Source organism: Marmota marmota, unplaced genomic scaffold, assembly GCF_001458135.2.
Source record: "Marmota marmota marmota unplaced genomic scaffold, marMar, whole genome shotgun sequence".
In the NCBI taxonomy this organism is placed as follows: domain Eukaryota; kingdom Metazoa; phylum Chordata; class Mammalia; order Rodentia; family Sciuridae; genus Marmota; species Marmota marmota.
The window spans coordinates 42,337,566-42,353,338 of record NW_025999853.1 but is presented as its reverse complement, the minus strand read 5'-3'; the positions used below and the strand labels follow the sequence as shown (position 1 = coordinate 42,353,338).

The following is a 15,773-nucleotide window of genomic DNA, read 5'->3' as shown; positions in this document are numbered from 1 at the left end:
TCTTTTCTTCATGATTTCTATTAAAGTTATACTTCCTAACATACTATATAATTACTTTGTTCTTTGCCTGCCTCTCTCCAACCCCATTAGAACAAGATTTTTTTTTTTTTTTTGGTAGTGCTGGGGATTGAACCCAAGACCTTGTACATGTGAGACAAACACTCTACCAACTGAGCTACATCCCCAGCTCCTGAGTGAATGTTTTAATATATAAATGATTGATGAGCTGTTTGTGTATGTGCATATATATTTATTTATGCACTTTTTTAAAAAATTGAGATAGGATCTTGTTATGTTGCTCAAGCTGTCTGCAAACCCATGATTCTTATACCTCTGCCTTCAAGTAGCTGGGATTATAGGTGTGTACCACTACTGGGCTTTATATTTTTCTTTCTATCTATCTATCTATCTCTATATATATATGTTTTAGTTGTAGATGGGAAAAATACCTTTGTTTATTTATTTTTATGTGGTGCTGAGGATGGAACCCAGTGTCTCACACATGTGAGGCAAGTGCTCTACACTGAGCCACAACTCCAGCCCTATTTTTTCTTTTTATCAACAACTTGTCCTATCCTTTGCTTTATTCATTAAAGATGTTCAACATTTTTATTGCGTTATCTAATTTCTTTATTTATAATTTTTTTTAGTTGTCAATATACATTTATTTATTTATATGTGGTGCTGAGAATCAAACCTAGTGCCTCACACATGCTAGGCAAGTGCTCTACCACTAAACTACAACCCCAGCCATAAGTTCTTTATTTTTAAAAATATATCACACCTGTTTTTTATGTTACAAACACTTCCTCCAGTTTTTTCCTTACTTTTTAATATTGTATGTATGTGTATGTTAACAATATTTAATTTTTTTGTATCTGTGTGTGTTAACAATATTTAATTTTGGGGAGGGTACCAGGGACTGAACTTGGGCATTCAACCACTGAGCCACATCCCCAGCCCTATTTTGTATTTTATTTACAGACAGGGTGGCACTGAGTTGCTTAGAGCCTTGCTTTTGCAAGGCTGGCTTTGAGCTTGCGATTCTCTTGCCTCAGCCTCCTAAGCCACTGGGATTATAGGTATGTGTCACTGCACCCAGCTGTAATATTTGATTTTTTTTTACATCGTAGAATAGAAAAATCCTTTCCCTTGTGATGTTGTATTATCTTTATTAGGACAAATTGACAGAAGAAAAATTTTACTTCTAAATATGTGTAGCTAAATGATGAGGTGTTATTATTTTTTTTCTATATTTATCATTTGTGTTCCTTTAAAAATTTGTTTAAAATTGTAGATGGATACAATACCTTTGTTTTATTTATTTTTATGTGATGCTGAGGATTGAACCTAGTGCCTCACACATGCTAAACAAGCACTCTACCACTGAGCTACAACCCCAGCCCCTTGTGGACTTATATAATACTTAAGGAATCTGAATGTGATTGAAGCTTTTTGGTTGGTAACCATATGTATAGAATTATTTTTTTTTCTCATGATGGTTTAACTGATGAGAAAGAAGGGTCAAAGCTTTTAGCTCAGTGGTCCTATGCTTGCCTAGCCTGTGCTAGGCTCTGCTTTTGATTCTCAGCATGCTACTCCACCCTTCCCCCCTCACCAAAACACCACCACCAACAACAAAACTTTTAGTAAGTCTTCCCTTTTACAATAATTTAAAGGAAATTATTTGATGTGTGGGATAATTAAAATGATAAAAACATTTGTGTTTATAATGTTTGTATACATTCAGTAAGCTTTAAATATATTCCCTGATTATCATAGAAATAAAAGATTACGAGGCTATAAATCTAAATCAATACACTCTTGTATTGCTGGGAAATTTATGGTGATAGAGTCCATTTTCAAATTCAGTTCTGTGTCTGACAATAAGTCCTTTCAAAACTGACTTGACTGCATAAATTTTATTTATTCCACCCCTTCCCTCAACTTTAAATGTTAAAAATGTCTGGTTGCTTCATATGACATTTTGAATTTTTACAAATATCATTTTCATAAGCCAAAATTTATTTTAAAGAGTATATTCTTTTTATATATATACATTTATTTTGTTTATTTTTATGTGGTGCTGAGGATCAAACACAGGGCCTCACACATGCAAGTGCTCTACCGCTCAGCCACAACCCCAGCCCCTCACAAGCCAAATTTTAAACTCATAATTTTATTAAAAAATTCTATCAGAGAAATTTAGAAATAATATTATGCTCCACTTAGGAAACAGCATGCCAATTCTTCCTTCCTTCCTCCTTTATTTCTTTGCCTTCTGTTGCTTAAATGCATTGTTTCTGCTTATTCAATCATACCTCACCATCCAACTCAGTGCCTCATGTTGTCAAGAGCTCTACCACTGAGTTTCATTCCCTGCCCCCCATCATACCTTTTTATTAAAACTGGTTCTAATGGATGTTGACAAATATAAAAATTAATTCAGTCCTTTGGAGCTTAAAAGTAGCATCAAGAAATCGTGTTTGTGATGTGGTGGATCACAAAGCATTTTAAATGAATTTTTCTTCAAAGTATTCAGAGACTTTAAATAATTTGTTCTGGATAAGATTATTCCCCCTTTGTATCTACAATAAGACAAGTTATTTAACTTCTTTAACCTACACATTATACTCTTAAATTGGAGTATTTAAGAAGGACTGTGTTGATATGACATAATATTTGAAAAATGAGATAATGAAGTCAAGTAAGAAAAAATCTTTCATAAATTGTCCTATTCCCTTATAATGGGTTAATGTGCCTGGCACACACAGGAACCAGCTGAGTTTCACTCAGTAGCTGTGTGGCTGGGAAAAAGCCTTTAATACAAGACCTATAAAGTGGGCTGTTCCTTCTGGAGTTGTGAATCACTAGGAGTAACAGGAGTGTTTTGCAAGCTGGAGGTGTGAGTAAGCCTCAAGGAAGGCAGAGCAGGTTTGCAAGCCCATTTCTGCCTCGGGTAGAAGGATGAGCCAATTCTTCTCCCCTTCCGGTCATCTGGGGGCTATCTCTCTCTCACCAGATCACAAAAGAGCATGGCTGACCACGGACCAAGCGCAAAAATCATAAGGGTTATGTTAAAGCCTTCGAAGCAGTAGAAGCCACAGCAGAATGGTCCCAGCCTTGCTACCTCCTGTACAACTGCTGCTGTAGGTGTAAAACTGGCATAAAGTAGTTCTAACTAATTTTCAGTTGTTTTGAAGATTAGGGGAGATCATGCAAGAATGTTTAGTTGTAAAGGGTGAAAACTTCATCTTTCTAAACCCCTTTCTTCCCCTTTTAAGAAAACCTCTGCTGAAGCCATAGTACCATAGCAGGGTTGAAGCTTCAAAACAACTTCCTTGCGGTCAAGGTCTCTGCAAGCAAATTACTATGATTTAAATCAATCCTGTAACAGCAAGGTGCAAAAGATGAGTCCTCTCAGGTGGCTTGAATAAAAAAATTGACTGGAGGGATCTTAGAAAAATGAAAATTTTAAATTTATTTTAAATTTTTTGCATGTGGGTGTAAAGTTCCCTGTTTGCCTTACCTTCACTATTTCACCCTGCCTTGTGACCTAGGCTGGTTGTGGAAGTGGGTATTCACAAAGTACATTTAATTATTACTCGATTGTTTTGTAACTATGGAACTATTCATCTTCCTCTACACCAAGTGGCTTCTAAAATCATAACGATTTGGCCACCTTCACTTGTGAAAGAGCCTTCGCTGGGGGTGGGGGGAGGGTAAGATCGAAGTTCAAATTAAAGACCAGAAAGGATGTTTTCCTTCGAATAACCTCAACCCAGCTGCTATCTTCCCACCCATCTCTGCTAACTTTTAACCCTCCAGGAGCGGCGGGTTGCATGAGGCCGGCGCTCTGGGGCACCCTCCGCTGCCGCCCTCAGGACCCCGCGAAGGGGTAAGCCGGGAGGAAAAAGTTCTCAGCTCGGCTCCCGCCCTCTCAAGAGCTCCAGCTAGCGTAGCGGGGGGCGGGCGGACTGATCACAGAGGAATTTGCAATTTCCGGGAGGTTGGGGAAGCGACCCCTAACACAGCCCTGCCGAAGCAGCCCTGGAGCCCGGCTTTCTGGGTTCCGTGAAGCTGCAGGGCGCGCCTGGAAGGGGCGTGCTCCTCGCCCCCACCTGCGGCCGCGGGGTGCGTCCGGGCTGGCGAGGAGGGGCTCGGCCGCANGCCAGGACCTCCTTCTTCAGGAGAGCGCCCCAGGGCAAGCCCCGCGCCGGCCAGCAAGTGAGTGGAGTGCGCGGCGGGCGCTGCTGCTGTTTTTTCTCCGCCCCGGCGCGGCGGGACCCCAACTCCACGTGTCTCTGCGGGGATGCTTGCCCGGGAGGAGCAGGAGGCCGAAGAGCGGCTTCTGCCTTTTTTCGGTCCCGGGAACTTGCCTTGAACCTCTGCCTGTTGGCGTGGGGTGCCCTGGGCTAGGGAAGCAGGAGGAAGGGCGGGGAGGCGAAGGGCCCGATCCTGCCTTCCGCGCCAGATGGCCTCTGCGGCCCCGCCTGGGGGCCGCCGGCTGTGGGGGAGCAGTTTTGAGAACCTGGAGGCTGCCCCAGGTCCCTGCCGGGTCAGCCATCGGGTCCCCGAGCCGTCCCTCCTTGTTAGTACGCCCTGTGGCCCGTGGCCCCGGCGTGGCTTGGGGGAGTGTGTAATAGCCTTGAGTGACCGCGGTGACCTGTCCCCCGCCCCCGCCCCGCTTCGGGAGCACTGGTGGGGGAGGGGAGCCGAGCGGACCCGACAATAGTAGGCGCTCACTAAATCTGGGTTGCTGGACTTGCAGGACTTAAGGTCAAGTTTATGGGTGCTCCGAATAAGTTTTGCAAGCAAGCTCCGGTGCTAGATAGAAACTAGCCGGCGAGAGCTGAGCTTTAGGCCGGTTTCTTCCTTTTTTGGAGGAAGCATGCCGTGGGAAGCATGGCTTGGGAAAAGATGGAAAGGGAACTTGTGCCAGTTTTGCCGGTCGTGACTGTTTTTTAGGGAGGCTTTCCAGACAGGGCGCTTGAACCCGCGGCCTGCTGCCCCTGGGAGCCGGGCCAACCCGGCCACGCTCACATCAGATTAGAGAAGGCTGTAATGGAACAGACTTGTTGCTTTTCAAAAACAACAGGCGCGCTTCGGACCTTTCTTTCAGGCAGTCCTAAAGACTAGAAGCAAGAGAAATCGTTCAGGAACTGGGTGATGGGTGTTTTTTTTTTTTTTTTTTTTTTTTGAGGTGATGGGGTGGCAGGGAGGGAATTTGTTCAAAGTGTCCTTGCCAGGTTCTCTTTTAAATTTATTGAACCCCTTTCTAAGGTCAAGTTTCTTAACAAGATTCGTAAGTTCTAGCCTTTTCAGCCTCTTAACCAAACCAGAAGAAGGGGGAGTGGACGATGAAGGGCTAGAGTGGAGTCAAGTGCCCTTATTCAGTTAACAGCGATTAATCGGGTTAATGGTGAATGAAGTGCCCGGTGATAGTTCGGGTCTTTTATTGTTTCACAGGTTTAAGGGCGCACTACTTACCAGGGTGATCTCTTATTTTCAGTAGAGAGTGTGCTAACTGCCTGAGTTTGGAAGTCAGAAGTTACTCTCCATCACTTATGAAAAATGGATTTTTCTTTTTTTTTTAACCTTGCTTTTCTCTTTCTTTTCTTGGCCTATCCTTTCTTTACCTTCTTCACTTTATCTTCTTCACTTACATTGTTGTTGCCATTTGACACATGGAAACTGCTTGTTGTGCTAGTTTGAAATCTATTCCAGAGGTGGCTAGTAATCTCCAGAAAACTAGTCAGCTCTTGGATTCTCCACGTGTGTGACATTCTCCTTTACAAGGGACAGAATCTCCAGATTGGAATTGTTTGAGAATTCTTTGGTGCTTTAACAAGTAAGGAGCATTTCTGTCTAGCTTTATGTCCATATAGTGGTTTTATGTTTAATGCATTAATTTATGTAATAGTCACCTAGCATGTATATTATGCTCATGTAATATTATTTATTGAGCATCTAGAATTAACCTAACATTAATAGTGTTTTGAAGGATTGTGTTGAATCAGAACAGTAAGGCTTAGTTCCTGCCTTGAAAAGTTTCATATGTATATTCTGAAACTCAATTGCCTGTACATTTCCCCTTCTAGCATAATGCATGCAAGGTGCTGCGTTGTAAGAGGAGTTATTTGCCAGGGAGATAAAGGGTCCTAAAATGAATTTTAGTGGGCATTTTGTTTTACTTAAGGAAGGTACTGTGTTTCAAGTTCCTGCTAGTTTTGTAAATAAAGAAGTGAAATAACGCACTCTTGTGGAACATTTTTTTTTTTTAAGGTCAGATAAGTCATCACTTTATTAACTTATGATTATAAAAATAAGTATTTCTATTATTAAGAGTAGTGATTATTTTTTAGCTGTTGACCATCTAGTGGAAAAGCTGGAAAATTTGGTTTCCAAAGCCCTTGAAAATATCTGGAAAATGCAAGATATCTTGGTGAATGCATGGTTGGGAGGAATGGGTGAGGGTAATGCGAAATTTCTTTCTTTTGCCAAGAGAGGGACTGTAACCCAACTTCTTTCCATCTCCAACAAGGACAAAATCCTTAAAGACAATGAACATGCCATCATTTTTCCCCCCTCATTTTCTTTTGTATCCTGTTCTCTTAAAAAATAAAATAAAATAAAAAAGAGGGAAACAAGGGTTAAAAATCTGTCTGAAGGATATAAAGAAAATGCCTTTTTGTGGCATTTCCAATGTCATGTATTATAGCTGTATCCTCAGGACCTGAACAGTACCTGACCTAGAGTAGTTGTTCAGTGAATACTAGTTGAATGAATGAAAGCTTTCCTGACTTGATAATAATTGGATCTTTATCGTTTTTCAAATGTACTCTATCTTATGATTCTCCCAATAACCCTTTGAAGCATTAACCTAATGAAAGAGAAGTTGTTGTACAGAGTTAGGTGGTGCACACCTGTAATCCCAGCTCCTTGAGGCTGAGGCAGGAGGATTGCAAGTTCAAGGCCAGCCTGGGCAACTTAGCAAGACCTTGTCTCAAAATCAAAAATAAGAAGGGATAGGGGATGTAACTCTTGGTAACACGTCCCTGGATTCAATCCCTAATACCTGAAGGGCAGTGGGGAGGGGCAAGAGGAAGTATTGGTATGAGAGTGTCTAAGTGTCCATACTTAGAAGACTGGAATTTGGGTTTTCTAACTCAAATTTCACTTTTCTTTTTGTTACTTTTTGGCACAAAAAATTTAAATTAAATTTTCCCTTTGCATATATGGATGTATGTACATTAGGAGTGTTTTTAAAATTCAGCTTTGTCGTGTACATATTGTCATCACAGTGTTTATAATTCATGTTTGTAGATTCACTTAATTTCTAGGAATCTACCTAATCATAGTTTTAAGCAGATCCCAAAATGTTGATGATTCTGTAGTTTATGATTTGCCTTTTCTGGTTTTGTGACAAAATCAAACTACCTTTAAAAAAGCAGGACACATTCAGATTTCCGAAGAGGAGAGGTAGCCCAAAACTATTAAGATAAACTGTTGAAACGTGTCTTACTTCTTGGCTGAGGTGTTCACCTTTCTTCTTGAGCCTTTGCTAGTGAATAGGAGTAAGAAAATGGGACGCTGTTGTTGATTTACAAGTAGAATAGTGCAGACATAGTGAGGAACTTGAATTGTCTTCTGACAATTGTAAAAAGCAATACTGAGGAATTTTTGAATAAGTCAAACCTGTGGTTCATAACAAGCCTTAAATTCGCTCTTTGGGTTTTCTTCTTCTTATTGTTTCAGTAGTTTTGTGGGTCTTTATTTGGCCGTGTCTTATTGTGAGAATCAACAATAATGAGTTGCACACTCCTCCCATTAATGTTTCCACTGGAAGTTTTGAAGGTAACTCATTGGGGCAAAAGAACAGTAGTTTACAGCATCAAAGGTGTTTTGGTTCTATTTCTTTTGTGTGTGTATGTGTGGTGTGTATGTGTGTATGTGTGTTGTGTATGTGTTTGAACCCAGGGGTGCTCTGCCACTGAGCCTCATCCCCGGCCCTTTTTATTTTGAGATAGGGTCTCACTAAGTTGCTGAGGCTGGCTACCAATTTGTAGTCCTCCTGCCTCAGCCTCCTGAGTTTTGTGCTGCCACGCTATACTAATGTTTAATCCCTGGGCTACTGGATATAAACATTCCTACCAGCCATTTTGCCTTGTGCAAAGTGATTTGCACATTTTGTCTGCATGTCTGATCTGATCTGTTCTTACATAGTCTTAATCCATTGGAATTTTGTGTTTGTATGAGCAGGACTCACAAAAGCATATTGCTTTAACTGGATTTCAAAAGAAAATTATTTCCCAGTCTCTTATAATTTCATGTATGACCAATACACTCCGTATTCTGTTTCTTCTTCCGGCTGACTTGCAATATTTGGAATTATTTGGAAAGCAGTGACACAAAACATTTATGAAAAGAAAGGCTAAAAATATCTACTAATGTCATTATTCTTTTTAGACTTCCTTTGACAGTCAATGCCTATCATGCTGTGAACATTCTCTTTATGGGAGAAAAAAATGAGGCTGACCCAATGCTTTCTAGTGTGGTCTGATCACCAGCTCTTAGCCCCGAGCCTCAGTGCTTGCCTTCCGCCACTTCACTAACATAACTCACTGCCCTTTGATGAAGGCCCTAGATTGAGGCTTGCTTTTGATTCCTAATTTGGCCCTAGGTCATTAGCTAGCCATGACAACCTTCTTCATAAGGAATGGTGAAAAGACTGTAGAATATATGGTAGCTGCAGGCAAAGGAGCTTCTAAATGAAGTATCAGGGCTAATGTGGCCTGTTTGTGCCTTTGTCTGAACAAAGAGTTAAATATATTGTATAGTAGGAAGTTTTGATTCTCACAGCTGAACAAGTATTACCTATGTCACAAGACCCAGCTGATTGTTCACCCTCTAATGTTATTTATTTTTGAGATAGTGTCTTGCTATGTTGCCCAGTCTGGCCTCGAACTCCTGGGCTCAACAATCTTCTTGTCTCAGCCTCTTGAGTAGCTGGGATTTCAGGTGTATGTCGCTGAGCCTGGCTTGTACTAACTGTTATAGTTGCATATAACTAGAACTGTAATCATGTTAGCTTTCTTTTAGTTCCTTTCAGGATCCAAGTTATTCTCCTTTCAGGATCTTGGCCTGGAGTTTGCTTCCCCCCATTATCCTTCTTGTGTCAACTTAAATGTCACCTCAGAGAAGTGTTCCTGAACCTCATATCTAAAATAGGCACTGTCCCCTCTGTTAAAGCTCTCTTGTCTTTCCCTTCATAGCAATAATATTTTTTTTTAAAAATGAAGATGGAGACTAGTATGTTTACTTAGCACATAAAAGAAAGGTTCAGCTGAGAATGAATGAAAATTTGCTCTTTTTTTTTGTAGTACTAGGGGTTGAACCCAGGAGTGGCATTATGAGTTATGAGTGGCAATATCTGAGTTATGCCTGAGCCCTTTTTATTTAGAGACAGGGCTTCCCTAAGTTGCCCAGTCTGGCCTCAAACTTCTGAGTCTCCTGCCTCAACCTCCTCAGTACCTGCGATTATAGGCATGTATCACCATGTCCAGTAAACCTGCTTATTTTGGATCAGTGTTCCAGTACTTGGTACTATTATCTTTTCTTTATATACAAGTGCACATAATTCCCCACGCTTCCTCTCCAAACTAGATCATAAAACGTTACAGTATCTTACAGGTGGTAGTCATTTAAAATTGAATGATATTGATGATATGTAATTCCTAGCTATATATTTTCTATTACTAGTTACACTAATAATGTATATTAGTTAAGCTAACAATATATACTAGTTATTACTAATACTATATATTACTAGCTATATATTTCCCCCTTGTTGTAAGAAAGCTTGTCATTCATTCTTTTAGTGAACAATTTATGAAGTGCCTTACTATGTGCTAGGCTCTGGGGATAGAGTGGTGAACAAAACCAAGTCCCTAGCCTCATTTAGTAATACTTTTTAAAAGATGTGCCAAATAGACAAAATTCTCTCAAACTTTTCTTTCAAAAGCTTGCTCCTTTAATGTATTCAAGGAAACTTAGAACTTTTTTATAGTTTGCCAGGAACATACCTATTTTATTGTCAAGCTGTATATCCATTTAGATGGAAATGTCAACATGGAGGGGTATCCCTGTCAAACACTCTTTCCATATTTACTTCTGTGCTAAAATGTAGCACATTTAGTCATTTAGTAGATGCTGTCTTTCAACAGAAACAGTCGTCTTCAAGAATAGAAAATGCATCACACTTTTTAGTTAATTAGAGTTAATTGAACCTCAGTTAATTAACCAAAATATGACCACAATTAACAAAAAAAAAATTAACCAAATTTGGTTTATTTCCAATGTTTGTCTTCATAGTTCTGGTTTGGCTACTACTGACTAGTCAAATGGCTTTTGTTTCCATGTTAATTATTTTTATTTTTTTCTTATGCTGGGGATGGAACCTAGGACCTCACATGTGCACGTACTTTGCATCCCCAGCTCTTGACAAATCTTTTTAATGGAGAAGGTGAGCTATGCTCTAGGAAGGATGTCAGAAACCATAATAAATAACATATGAAATACATGTAAAAAATATTGTAGTTGGCTCTGAGTTAGAAGTGAACATGCTAAAGCTGTGCCATCCAATACAGTAGTCACTGGCCACATGTAGTTACCAAGTCCTTGAAATGTAACTAGTTGGAATTAAGATGTGCTGTAAGTATAAAATATCAGATTTTAAAGACCTAACTGTGGCAGAAAGAATGTAAACTATATTACAGTAATTTAAAAATACTGATTGCATGTTTAAATGATATTATTTTGGGCAAACTGGCTTAAATAAAATTAATTTTACATGTCTATTTTTTAACATGCTTATTGGAACATTTAAAATATACAGGTGTTTTGAATTATATTTCTTTTGGACAGTGCTGCATGCTGAAGTAGAGCTGATAGCCTTTGCCATAGGTTTGAATCTCCATCATCTGGGTGGCGATCGGTGGATGGGGTGCCCCCCAGTGTGCTGTAAAAATTGCTCTTTGTGAAGTGGGAACTTTCTCTTTACTGTTGGGAATGGTTTCTTCTTGGACTATCATGGGTCATACATACAGCATTTTGTGGTTGTGAAACTTTTGTGTGGGGAACTTTTTTTTTTTCAAATGTGAGCTAATAGGGTAAAACTGTCCTGCTGGCATTCTAAGTGCAAATCTGCCTTCAGTTTACAGAGAGAATAGAGCTTATTATTTCATAGAGTATTAAAACAGCAAACTTAATATGCATTTTATGGACTGTAATTGCTAACTGCTGCTACATGATTCATTCAGCTAAGAATAATTTACTAATTATATATTGCAGCATCGGTTCTTTTTCCAGATGTTAAACAAAGTGAGATTATTAGAGAGGAAAAAGGATAAATTTGGGTATTGGAGACTAGAATAATAGATTTTTTTTTTTCAGAAGATCTTAAATTTAACAGAGTTGGAATGAATGTAATCAGCAGAGTGTTCCGCTGAAGTTAATGCTGTGTGTGTGTGTGTGTGTGTAAGATTGGTTGGGGTTCTTTTCTAAATTTATTTCCTAATGTTTATTGAATATTCACAATGTGCTGGATAGGTGCTAGAGATTCAGTAGTGAGCAAAACCATTTGGTAATTATATTTCTTAATAATTTTTTTGGGAGGAGGGTACCCTGGATTGAACTCAAGGGCACTTGACCACTGAGCCACATCCCCAGCCCTATTTTGTATTTTATTAGAGACAGGGTTTCACTGAGAGTTGCTTATCACCTTGCTTTTGCTGAGACTGACTTTGAACTCATAATCCTCCTGCCTCAGCCTTCCAATTACTTGGGATTACAGGTGTGTGCCATCCCACCTGGCCTGTTTCTAATTTTTTGATAAACACTGTAGTGACAATTTTGAATCCTGCTTTACCACTGAGCTATATCCCCAGCCTTTTTATATTTTTTATTATGAGATTGGGTCTCCCTCTGTTGCCCAGGCTGTACTTGAATTTGTGAGCTTCCTGCTTTAGCCTTCTGTGTACCTGGGATTATAGGGTCAAGATATTATGCCTGGTCAAATTATGAGATATTTTTGTGCCATCACACCTGGTCGAATTATGAGATGTTACTGGATGATTTCAGTTTTCATTTTGATGTCTACATTGTATTTTATTAAATAGGCATTATTCCCAAATATTGGAAAATTTGGTGTTGCTAATTTTTACTACTATAATATTATTGTGAACATCTTGAGCATGAAACTTTTCCATTATGAATTAATATTAGGATAGATATATAAAAATGGAATTTTGCTGAGTATGAGGGTAGTCATTTTTATGGCTGTTGTTATGTATTGCCAGTTTATGGCTGTATTTTTACTCAGTTACATTACTCTCTTAGTTCTAAAAAAACTCCAGTGAATAAAGGCACCTTTCATTATTTTTCTGTGCTTCTAAGAGCTCTTCCTTTGTGTGAGCATTGTCATGCATGGCCTTTGGCCACTTGTTTCTTAGGTAGGCGGAAGTCTTGAGAGGGCCTATTCTTGAGTCCTGTGCATAGTTAGCTGGGTAATGTTCCCCTTTTTGTGGTCAGCTGAACTTCAGGTTATTTTTCTGACTTACACTGTTTGTACCAAAGGGGCATTACATATTTTGGTATTTGAAATACTTCAAAATGTGTTTCAGGTTGACATAACTGAAACTCGGAGCGAAATACTTACTACTTGTGTAGTTACCACGCAGGACAGGCATTGTGAAGAAAGCAGTGCTGTGAGTAGAGAGGGTGGGGAGTTGGCTGGTGTGCCTTCACTAGCCTTGTAAGAAAGGGGAACTGTAAGTCTTGTTTATCTTTGAATTTCAGTACATTTAGGGCTAGTTTACAGCCATTCTAGTGAGATTCAGAGGAATCTAAGTTATAAGTAGTCTAGGTATTGAAAAAAAGAATGGAAAACTGAAAATCCCTCCCAGCAAAGAGAACTGTTTACTTATGGGCTTATCGTCTTGTTGAAAAATTGCAAGTAGAAAGGAATCTGGAGTTGCCAGATACTTAAATGCTTGTTGGTGCCTCTGCAGAAAATTGTTGCTTCATCTCATGGTGTAACTTCTTATTTGCCCTGATTTTTTTTTTTTTTTTTTTTTTTAAATATAAGTACTGGGTATTCAACCAGAATCACTTTACCACTAATTTACATCCCAGCTCTATTTATTTATTTATTTTAGTTGTGGTTGGATACAATACCTTTATTTTATTTTTTATTTTTATATGGTGCTGAGGATTGAACCCAGTAGGCGAACCACATCCCCAGCCCTTAAAAAAATTTTTTTAAAAATTCTTTTTAGTTACACATATGACAGTAGAATGTATTTTGACATATACATAAATGAATTATAATGTCCCATTCTTGTGGTTTTACATAATGTGGAGTTACTCTAGTCAAGTATTCATATACAAACATAGGAAATTTATTTCTGATTCCTTCTACTGTCTTTCCTATTCCCATTTTCCTTCCCTTCCCTTCATTCCCCTTTGTCTAATCCAAAGTATTTCTATTCTTCCCTAACCACTTCCTCTGTTATATGTTAGCATATATGTTAGCATCTGCCTTTGGTTTTTGGGATTGTCTTATATCCCCAGCCTTTTATCTTTTATTTTGAATCAGGGTCTCCCTGAGTTGCTTAAGGCCTTGTTTAGTTGTTGAGACTGGCCTCAAACATGTGATCCTCCTGCCTTAGCCTCCTAAGTTGCTGGGATTACAGGCGAGTACCATCACGCCCAGCTAAGATTTTTTTTAAAAAATATTTTTATTAGTTGTTGATGGATCTTTATTTTATTTACTTATTTGTATGTGGTGCTGAGAATTGAACCCAGTGCCTCACACATGCTAGACAAGCACACTGTCACTAAGCTAGGCACAACCCCAGACCTAGGATTTTTGTTTTTTAATCAAGTGAACTTTTTTGTTTTTTGCAGTGCTGGTGATAAAATCCAGATCTTCGTACTCTATCACTGAGCATACCTCCCCACTCTTTCTATCCCCATTTTTCTTAGACAACTTAAACAAGTTTACTTTGAAAACTTCCAACAAATGCTTGCTTTGGGGAATTTTCAAAAATATTTTGCCAGACTGGGCACTGTGGCACACATCTGTAATCGCAGCAGCTCAGGAGACCGAGGCAGGAAGATTTTCAAGTTTGAAGACAGCCAGGCAACTGAGTGAGGCCTAGTCTCAAAATAAAGGCTGGAGCCAGGTACAGTGGCTCCTGGGGAGTCTGAGGCAGGAGGATTGCAAGTTCAAAGCTAGCCTCAGCAACTGGCAAGGGGCTTAGCAACTCAGTGAGACCCTGTCTCTAAATAAAATACAAAATAGGGCTGGGGATGTGGCTCAGTGGGAGTCCCCCTGAGTTCAATCCCCAGTACCAAAACAAAAAAGAAAGAAAGAAAAAGAAATAAGGACTGGAGATGTAGCTCAGTGGTAAAGCACCCCAGGCTCTGGATTCAGTTCTCAATACTAAAAAAAAAAAAAAAAAAAGGTCAGCATGATCATAGAAATTTTCATGTATATGATGTAGTTCTTAAAATAGCAAAAAATTATGAAATTAGAAAACAACATAGCTAAATGTATTATATAGAAAAATACCAATAAGTGAAATTTAGCATTCTATACCATTTTACAATTAGCAGAGCATCCCAGGAAAATTAAAATTCACATGATCCTATCACCTTAATTCAGTGGAACTTTTTGACAAATTAACCACAGAAATTTTAATCAGTCAAACCTTAAACAGATACAGGTTTCATGGCATGTGAGAGGTGAGTTTTTAGGGATACTTGACTACATTGAGTAATTTCCCAGCTATGGGAAAATGTAAATATTATGTAGATGGTTAAAGAAACAATAATATCACTTTTGTCCATTTCAGGTCTTTCTCTGTTTGTTTAAACAGGCTTGTGGGTTGCTTTTTTCTTGCCAGTGTTCCTGTAGGAGGAAGGTACTGCCCTTTCAGATCTTTCTGAAGTTTGAAAATTGCTTTCTTGCTTTTCCTGTAACCATCATAGGTCATGCAGCACAGTCACCACAAAACTGCTATGCTTAGTTTGATCCTTGGTGTCCTGTTGGTCTGTTAGAGGAAATCTGTTCTGTGAATTATATCCAAATAATTATTCTTGCCACTTGGTGGAGAAGACTTTGGAGGTTATGTAGGGGAAAGAAATATTGTTCAAAAAGGCAAACCTAGCACCAATATCAGCAAATCAACTTCAGACCCATTCTGAAGAGGGAGTTCTGTTACAGTTTTGAAGTTGGCATTCCAGTAAGTAGATCTGCACTTGGAGGTGGGGGCTTAAAACTCAGTATTGAGTCAGGCATAGAGGCACATGCCTGTAATCCCAGCAATTCTGGAGCTTGATTCAAGAGTTTTGCAAACTTGAGGCCACTTTCATCAACTTAGCGTGACCCTGCCTTAAACTAAAATGTAGCTCAGTGGTAGAGAGCTTTCTTAGCATGCGCAAGGCCCTGGGTTCAATGCCGGATGCCATGAAAACCGAAAATGAAAACTCAATATTGGTGACGGAGGGAACTGGATTTGTTATGGGCTAAAAATATATGTATTCTTAATTGATGAATTGATTTTTTTTTTTTTTTTAAATATTTATTTATTTATTTTTAGTTCTCGGCGGACACAACATCTTTGTTGGTATGTGGTGCTGAGTATCGAACCCGGGCCGCACGCATGCCAGGCGAGCGCGCTACGGCTTGAGCCACATCCCCAGCCCTT

General features: G+C 39.2%; 1 protein-coding gene across 3 annotated transcripts in view; it reads left to right on the top strand.

The window, feature by feature from the left end:
* Positions 1–15,773, top strand: part of Rassf3 (Ras association domain family member 3) — a 130,951-nt gene that overhangs the window by 57,288 nt on the left and 57,890 nt on the right. Inside the window, exon 1 of one of the 3 annotated variants that reach the window (XM_015483056.2) lies at positions 4,127–4,227. The exons of the other annotated variants lie outside the window; for them this stretch is intronic. The gene's annotated coding sequence lies outside the window, so the exon portion shown is untranslated. Of the gene's footprint in view, positions 1–4,126; positions 4,228–15,773 lie in introns of those variants that run through there. 3 annotated transcript variants of the gene reach the window in all.